Source organism: Tinamus guttatus, unplaced genomic scaffold (assembly GCF_059628265.1).
Source record: "Tinamus guttatus ecotype Peru unplaced genomic scaffold, ASM5962826v1 Tinamus_guttatus_pri_ptg000087l, whole genome shotgun sequence".
Taxonomy (NCBI): Eukaryota; Metazoa; Chordata; class Aves; order Tinamiformes; family Tinamidae; genus Tinamus; species Tinamus guttatus.
Genome location: NW_028288621.1, coordinates 111,662 through 121,245, shown reverse-complemented (window position 1 = coordinate 121,245; position 9,584 = coordinate 111,662). Strand labels below are relative to the sequence as shown.

The following is a 9,584-nucleotide window of genomic DNA, read 5'->3' as shown; positions in this document are numbered from 1 at the left end:
ACTGGCGGCGCCTTGTGACATCACGACAACAACGGTTCCGAGCTGCACAAAACGCACGGCCATTCCCCGGTTCCCAGGGTTCCAAACAACAGGCTGAAACTACAGCTCCTCAAAGGCAGCCCTAGGACCCGCGACAACGCTCAGCGGCTTCGCTCCCCTCCCATCACCATCCTCTGCCCCGACCACTCATCTTTGCTCCTGAACATTCAACTTATGTTTTTCGCTCACAGTTAAATTCCCATTTGACTCACAACACACATTGGATTCCCAGAAGAGAAATGGATCTTATAAACCGGTCGAAAGGATTATAAAGGATTACATGCCCTTATTACCCTGCTGCCAGCTGTAGGAAGAGTCTTGAGTGCCCCTTCTCCCTACAGCAAGTGCAGACTTTCATTAGAGGTCTATGAAGAGGAAAAAATGGAGAGCAGGACAAATGTTAATTATTCTCAGGAGAAAATATGCACTTCTGTTCATTTCCACACAATCCTTCACTTGCACAGCTCTACACCCTTCCCTGCTCCCCAATTTCTCTATGGTGATTACCCCTCCATTCCATCAGCATCTTCAGGACAGCAAGGGTCCCAACTGGCTGCTTCCCTCCTCCTTCCCAGTAATCCACAGCTGGCCTGGAGCACTGCGGGAAGACTGCTAGAGGAAAAGCATCCTGACCCTAAAGCGTACCTTGGACAAAGGCAAGTGAAACAACAAGCTGATGGGAAACTCTGCTCAGTTCCATGCATGTCCCATGGCCCATCCACGGTCCCACGCAGCTTGGCAAAAGCAACACTCATTAATAGCAAGGGGCCTGCGTGCCATGGGGTGCTTTAGTGCCCTGTCTTGCTAGCAAACTTCAGCCCGCTTAACGTACACCTTGCTTTAAGCCATCAGTTTGGCACGACTCTTTTTGCAGTCTTTGGTTTGCCCGCTTGCAACCCTTTTCTGCACAGCAATCAAAAGCCTGCGGTTTAACAACAGATTTTTCTCCCCTGTTGCCCTTGGAACCCTGGGGCAAGGCAGCTTCTGTGTGATGACATCCAAGTGACAGGGACTCGGAGCGAGACCCCTGCCACGTGGGCGGTGCTGGCAGAGCAAAGGCAGGGGCACTTCCAGTCACGGTGCGATGTGACACCGCACAGCTCCGGGATCCGCGCTGCACCACACAGGCGCTGCCCTCCGGCAACGGCCCTTCTGGCTTTCCTCCAAAGACCAAAACTTTCGCTGTCGCCAACTGCCTTCACGATCCAGGACTGCTGAATTCCTCTCCACTTAAACCTACCTGCCTCTGGCTTGGGAAGCGACTCCCACGTAGGACTGCAGCAATCACGGCGGGAGAGAAGAGAACAGGGTGACCACAAATATCTAGGATAAATCTGAGTTTATCTTCCTAGGATATAAACCCCCAAGGACTATACATCTAAGTGCACAGTTTCCTGCAATTAATAATGAAACAACAATCCCACAGATAATCCTTAACAAGTCACCTAGGAGTTTAATGAGCTTTGGGGATAACCCTTTGGACTGACCTGCCCAGGCCACCTCTCACTCGCAGCTCCCAGACGTGGCTGCTCCAACAGAGTTTCTGGACCCATCACGCTGAGGCTGACAGAGAAGGATTTAAGATATTTAATTCCTTAGAAGTAAGAAATGCGAAGTTCCCAGCTTTGGGAAGGGTTTCCTTTGCCCCACTATCTGGAAGCTCCAGCTGACACACCATTACCACCCTTCAGCGGGGGACTCCGGATGCCCCAGTGCATTCACACTGGAGGTGGGGTAGCTTTTTGAGAGTTAAAATAAGCTTAAAACACTTCTTAGGTACAAAGACTTATTCAAACAGGCTCTTCTGTGCTTCCTGCTCTTTCCTTTCCGGGTCCTGCAAGCAGAGAAGGGCTCAGCTCTTTCTGCTCTATTTTCACACTCGTTTTGTTTCAACGCAGAGATCTCCCGCATGTCCCCTCCAAAAACCAACCCTTTTACGAGCCTCCACCATGCCTAAATTAAACGGCATTAAATGGACCCTTTTTCTCAAATGGTCTAAAACTCACTTTTCCTGCCTAGCTGCTAGGACATACTCAGATTTCAGGTCGCACACCCTATTTAATACGTTGCGGTGGTTTGGGTGAAAACTCAGGTGTGTACGTTTGGAGGGCACAAGTTTGCAAAGCTGCAGCAGGCGCCCCCGTACTTGGCTTTGCACCCGGGATGACAACACGAGCACATTCAAAACACTTGAGCCACGTGAGACGACGGCATTACTCTGCTTAGAAGGGCGTTGTGTGGGAGCGTTTGGCCATCCTGCTTTTTTTTTTTTTTTTTTTTTTTAAATAAAGCTTTCACTTCGGTTTGCCATGTGACTTCATGGGTAAATAATTCCTTAAATGGGTTTTGCTACTGAAATCAGGCTTCCAGGGAATGGCAAGCCTGGAGGAGGTTTTCCAGAAAGAGTGTCAAGATATAGACAGAGGATGACTGCACACCAGTTCCTTACCCAGCAACTTACTGTTACATTCAAGAAATAGCCCAGCCTTCATTTCTCAGCCTTCCGATTTTTATCTTTTCCACCAGCTCTCCCTTGTGCTCTTCTTTCCATGTAAGAACTATCAAACAAATCAATCAATGGATTAAATGATACAACCTTTCCCATTGTATTTGCTCTTTTACTACAGTAGACTAGACCATCCCCATTCCATTCCAAGCTCTATGTATTTTAAGAGATTACGTATTGCTGACATTAAGAGGAGAGTTCCCACACACACATTCTTGCTCTGAGGCTGCATGCAGACGCCAGGAGAGCTAAGATGTTGGTTTACATTTAGTCCCTATTTGAAAGATCTTCTTCTAATCCCAATTGCACACCATTAAGGGAACTACAATTCAGCTGATTCACCAATTCCTGCTTCTGCTTTCTCCATGCTTTTCAAAATCAACAATGAAAGCTGTAATAAAAATGAGAACCTCAGCTCCTTTACTACTAAGAGCTCTAAATTCTGTATTAGAGAGGAAAGAGAATTTCTGAAGGAATGAGGAAATGATCATTTCTGGTTAATTCCACCACAGGGGATAAAAACCACCACCACCAACAAAAATCCCTTTGTTTTTGCATCTTTTCCCTTTTGTCATATGTAACACAAAGGGATTCCTAATAAAATAGTTGCAACCAAGCTCCACGACATACACTGCTAGGCACATTCAGCAGCACGAGATCCACGGAGGTCATACAGAAGTGATCAATGACGTACAAAAAACCTCAAGAGAGCAGTGAAAAAACTTGTATTTGAAGTTCAGAACTACAGAGCCATCAATGAGATGAGAAAAACAAAAGAAAAAGACACAAACAAACAAAAATGAACAATCAAAAAACAGCCTTCTCTCCACATCTTGATTTCAGAGCTTTTCAACAGGGCACAGCAGATGCAAAGAGTCGACTGCAGCTTCTTCTGATGCAGCTGGCACAAACTCTGCCTTTACTTGCCGGGCAAACTCCACAGTTTAGGTAGAGCTCTTGAAATCTGACAGCAAGAAAGCTGTAATTTATCAAGGGCAGTTATTTTTGAGCCTTTAACCCAGGAAAAAAACTGCATTTAGCTCAGGGAAGAACTGGCCACTGCCTGTGATTGTTTCAGAAAACAACGCCAGTGTCAAAAGCTTCATACAGGCCTTTTTAAGCTTTTAAAAAACGAGAGGCACAAGCGAGAAACTCATTGCTTACATATGTTTATCCTTTGCTTAACTAATCCCATCATAACTTCCAATCCCAAAGCAACTTTCAGTGCTAACTGCATGCACACTTTAAATTTGCTCAGTAGACTCAATAGAACATCTGTGCTTACGTGTCCATCTCTCATCAAAGCTCAAAATGTTATAATACAATAATGAAGTACAGTAAAAGCAGACCACCTCCATTAACAATTTCACTTACCTCACTTGAGCAGTTTACAGACAGTCAGTGAATCTCATGAGATTAAAGAGAGAAGAAAGAAAAAAAAAAAAAAAAAGGATACCTGTGCACATATTTCCTCTGGTGATGAGGCACTAGCAAACAGAACTGGCAGGTCCAGGGTATAAACTGGAAACTTTTCCAGGGTGTGTATGACTGCAGGCGCCAAGTGGGAGCTTTGTCCACGGTCTGGCTCTCCAGAGAGCAAGAGCCTTGGCCTGTGACACGTTGGCTGGTGAGAAGCATTTCTAGAACAAAATGAGAAAATAGCAAGCTTAAAACACATAGTGATGAATAAAGACATCAGTGTTAATTTGCTCTGTCTCTAGTTTCTCTTGAGAGAAGACACAAGCAGCCTAATCTCTTTCCAAAGACAGAGCAAGCTGAAGTTCTGAACCTAAAAGGGGACAGGCATTTACCTCTTGAAGTCAAGGAAGATTTTCTTCTTTCGACAAGTCTTTTCAGGAAAAGTCTCCTCATCTTCAAAGGCTGAAAGTGACTCCTCATCACTCCAGATGAAATCACTTTGTAAAGTAGCGTTCATATCATCTGGAAGACAAGAAGGGTTTGTTAACTTGCCTGGATAGTCTGCATGTCTCTCACTCTAATACGGCTTCCAAAGCAGCCCCCAAACCCACTTATCTTCTATTTCTCCCTTGGATGGGCTCACACTAAGTGCTGTTTTTGAAGACTTGATCCTACCACAGTCTAAAGAGGTTGCACAAGGCTCTACAAAGCTCGCCTAAGTCTTATATTTTGCAAAAGTTATATTTCCTCATTGGCCAAATGTCCATTTTTTTTCCCCCAAGAACAAAGAATTGTGATTATCAGCAACAACTCCTGGACTTGTTAGTCCCTCACAAAACCCACGAGGCTGTGTGTCTGGAATCTGTATCCCACGGTAAAAGTATAGGAATTAAATGAATGTGATGGCCACCAATCGCCCTTTGTCTCAAGACTCCTAAGCCAGGGTGTGTAGATCAACCCATCTTCTGTGTAAAGATCCTCCAAGATCACTCAGGGAGGAGAAGGTAGAAGCAGAGAAGAGAGAGGAGAAGCAATTATGGATCACCTAACATCTCTGCTTGCACTTGTGGCTTTCTGCCTGTTCTACCAATAAAAATGAACCTAGCAAGTCTCCAGGTAGAAAAGCTAGCAGGATGTTGCCAGGAAATCTGATGCATGTGATCTCACACATCGCAGAGTGTGATCCACAAATACTTCAATTCATATGAGGTGAAATGATGATAGCTAAAACAACAAGTAGTTTTAACCAGCTGTACATGTTATGGTCCTGCCTTGCTGCTGGTCCTTCTTTAGGACAAGTTCTGCGTGGGGAAATACTCTCTGCAGGACTCGTAAAATTCTCTGAAAAGTCTTATTAAGCAGTGGTTTAAAAATGGGTGATAATGCTTGTCCGGGCAAAGCCGCAGACCTCTGTGAAGCTGGTACAATTCTTTCCATAGCCATGAAAAAATCTTTTGCTGTTATTTTAATTGAAGAGACATCTAGCTGCAGTTTCTCAGGGCTTCTGTATATCTGAGGGTAGCAGTGCCACAAAGCACAGAGGGCGGCTTCAGCACATGCGGACTTGATATCAGCACCACAGTATCCTAATAAAACAGAACATCAAACGGAGCATTATGTCAGGCTCTGGCAACACAGAAAGGTCAAGGTGCCAAAGTGCAACAGGCGAAGACTTTGCATGCAGGTTAAAAACAGTGTAATAGGAAATGTGAAAAGTGTTGCTGCACTACAGAGGTTTTGTTAGCCACCCTGCACACTTACAAACCAGCCAGACTTTTCTCCTGAACCTTCTAAGCAAAACTTTTCTCCTGAGGAAGTTGCCCCACAAGCCGCTCACTGTTTGGAGAGACAGAAAGTAAAGCAATAAGTGGATGGAAGTGTCTCACTCTGATGGCTTTGAGGACACGGAGCTGGCTCCCTGGCTAGTTGTGCAGCGAGGTGCAAGGGCCTGGTTCCCCCCTGCCGTGCGCCACGAGCTGAAACTCCCACAGACTCAGTCACATGCAGGAACTCACTTGATTTTTGAACTTACCAGCAGCTCATCAAGATACGTGTCACATGGATTAGGGGTCCAGTTTCGTGTGTGAATCTTGAAAATCTCTTTTCTAGCCTAGAAACAAAGTGCTTGCATTATAGCTTGTCTTGAGTCAAAAGGCAGAGGCAGAACCCCTAGTATTAATAGATTAAGGCAAGTGATACTCCCTTTTTAAAGCACCACACACCAGGTCTTCTATCATGTCAAGGCCTTTGCTTACATTTTGAACCTGCGTATACTCAAGATTTTATACATTTTAAATAAATTATTTTTACTACTAAAAAAAAAAAAAAAACTCAACAATGCCCAAATGTTTGAAGCACAAAAAAAATATATTGATGCCTCAGTGTAATATCCTCCCCTAGACAGCTGAATTAGAGTTTTGTAAAGGTGTGTTACCTTGGGGGCTGAATTTTGAATTTCTCTTCCGGATAAAGCAGCGGAAAAATCACCATCTCTTTTAACACTGCAACGTGCTCAGAAATACCACCCACACCAAATCGAACATAAAGATCAAGTCAACAGAATAAGTTTACACCTTAAAGAAAGCTGCACCCTACAGAAGGTTCCATCAGAAACCCTGGAAAAATCCCTCTTACACAACGAGTTAAAATCACTTAGGGCACTGTCTATTTGCATGGCACTGGCATCAGCCAGACTTGCTCTCATGCTTGTTCGAGCTTCGTGAACCCCCTTTCAGTCGTCTTTCCAAATGTTAATGGGAAGACACTTGATTGGAATTAAAAAGAAAGTCTCCTTCTAACTGAAGGGAAAGCTGGAAGACTTTTATTTTTAAGCGTTGGAAAGCAAATGTGTGTAATAAAAGACAGGCATTTCAGAAACATCTGCCTGAAAACATATTTGCTAAATACTTAATACAACAAATGATATTAAAAGATATAAAGTAGCAAAAATGCTTTTTCTGCATTTTTAACTTCATGCTAGAGCGGGTTTCGTTCTCAATAAGCTAAAGAAGCAGGCCAAAAAAAATCCCCACGGCAGCTGGCCATTATTATCATTATTATTATTATTATTTATTTCTTTTTGTAATTATTTCTTTTTAATTTTAATTTTTGTTCTTCTTTCAGGGGTGTCCCGCAGCCCTCGGTGCGAGTGATGTTGAGGGCAAGAAAGCGTGCGTGTGGGTGCAGGGGAAGAACCACACACCTCGGGGGGAAATCCGGGCTCCTTTTATGTCCCTGTTCTTTCTACATTCCTGTGTCGCAGCTTAAGTGTCGTGTGTTCTTTCCCAGCCAGCTCAGGCCCAAAAATCATCCCCAGCGGCCACTGGGGATTATTATTATTATTAATATTAACATTAATATTATTTCTTCTTATTATTTCCTCTTATTATTATTATTTCCTCATATTATTATTATTTCCTCTTATTATTATTACTTCTTATTGTTATTATTTCTTCTTTTTATTATTATTATTTTACTTTTTCTATCCACCCCAAATCCCTCCTCTTCCCGCCCATGTTTCCAGGGTGACAGTAAAGGCCGTTGCGCAACCGGCTCCGCTGTGTCCATGGCGACCGCGGGGGACGGGCAACGGCCTCCTGGTGCCGCGCGGTTCCGCCCCGCCCCGGCATGGGGGGGAGGGGCGCACTGCGCATGCGCGCACGCCCCTCCCCACCGCGGGAGGACTCCCTCCCTCGCCTGCCCCGCCCCCGGCTGCCGAGAGGGCGCTTGCGCAGTGGGCAGGAGCCGCAGTCCCCGCCCCCGCGCACGCGCAGTGCCATTCTGCCGTGAGGCGCCGCCAGCGCAGCTGCGAGCCGAGAAGCAGCCGCGAAAGATGGCCAAAAAAACGGCCGAAAAACGGCCAAAAGTACGAGGATAAGGAAAGCTGACGAGGCCCCGCCAGGGGACGAGGGCCCCCGCCGTGGCATTTTGGTGGAAAAGAACCATCCCGACCTAGTAAAGTTGTGGTGTGTGTGGGGGGGCCTGGACCCAGGGTCGGGCCGGTGGGAAAAGAAGTACCACGGCTAACGTGGGGGCGAGGGAGTCCATGTGTCTGCAGAGATGAAAGCCACGGTGTCAGGGCAGGTTTTGATACGATCCCAAGAGCGAGATTAAAACACAAACTGGGTCAAATGTGTAAAAAGCTTGTAAGTTTTATTCTCATATGCGCAATAGGCCAGGGCGAAAAGGAAGGGAAAAGGAAGGAAAAGAGAAGCAAGCGGGAGAGATGCAGCAGGATTCTAGTTGCCACCACCCCCAGTGCAGCTGAGTGTCGCTGGCTGCGCCTGGGTGCGGGCACAGGTGCCTGGGTGCAGGCGCTGTCCCGCAGCCCTCGGTGCAAGGGATGTTGAGGGCAAGAAAGCGTGCGTGTGGGTGCAGGGGATGAAGCACACACCTTGGGGGGAAATACCACACAGCGGCGGAGGAGGGGAAATCCGTGCTCCTTTTATGTCTCCGTTCCTGCAGAGTCCGCCCCTTTCTGCATGCTCTGGTGCTCCTCTTCCTCCAGCTCCAGTGCCAGCGCCGCTCCGTAGACGCTGCAGAGCATCATTTGGGCCTGGTGCTGATGGAGATAGAACACCTGGAGCTGATACCACAGTCCTCCCAGAAGCAGGATCCCAAGGTGAAAAAGTCGTAAATCATATGGAGATAAGAGATCCCGGTCTTCCCGGAGACAGGATGTGGAGGTCAAGGAGTTGTAATTTGTATGGAGATATCCCAGTCCTTGCAGAGACGGGATGTGAAGGCGTCAAGTGTCTGGAGATAAGACACGTGGAGCTGATAGATGGGAGGCCTGGGTCAAGAAGTCCTAAAGGGTAAAGCAACAATGTGGAGCCCACCACGATGCAGGGCTCAAAGCAGAGCCCCGAGTGGAGCCCGGCCTGTGGGCAGGCAGGCGGCAGCCGTGCCAGGGCGCTGCCTGAGGAGCCCTCCTTGGCAGCCAGCAAGGCCGAGGCCGCACGTTGCTCTCTGCCACCGGGCTCATCCGTGCCAGGGGGAGCCCAGCACAGCAGCAGCCTTCCTCACGGCGGCCTCCTGGCCCCTGCCACTGCTGTCACCCCCCGGCAAGTACGGAACATTCCAGAGGGGCAGTTATCGCCACGGGAACACCGATGCTTCCCACGGTTCCGTGGAGCAGTGGCCCCAGCGCTGGCCACGCAGCAGCAAGGCCAGGTGAGCAGCAGGTCTGCGCAGCACCAGGGCCACTCGTGGTGCCCACAGGGTGCGGGGCAGCTGCGGGGCTCGGGGCAGCCTGCACGATGCCTCCCAAGGGAGGCACCAAAGCCGCTGTGCCCCCCTCAGCGCTCGCACCGCTGCCCTTGCCCTGTTCTCTACTCCTCTTGGCACTGGGCTCCCCGCGTCCCTGCCGGAGGGGCTGCCGGGGGAAGGAGGCTGCTGCGGGCAGGCCCGGCACTGCCTGTTCCGGGCCCCACCGCTCGGCACAGAGAGACCCCTGGCACAGAGAGCCCTGCTCTCGGGGCTGCGAATGCCAGCGGCTCCTTGGCCCTTGCAGGCCACGGGCCCCTTCACCCTGGCTGCTGCCAGCAAGTGCTGAGCCAAAAGATGCCGTCATGAACGTGGTATGGAAATGTTTCTGTTTTGATTTTTCAAGTAGTGTTTT

At 48.0% G+C, this 9,584-nt stretch overlaps 1 pseudogene; it reads right to left on the bottom strand.

Moving 5' to 3' along the window:
* Positions 1 to 7,531, bottom strand: part of LOC148595509 (ATPase family AAA domain-containing protein 2-like) — a 398,768-nt pseudogene extending 391,237 nt beyond the window's left edge.
* Between the last annotated feature and the right edge of the window lie 2,053 nt (positions 7,532 to 9,584).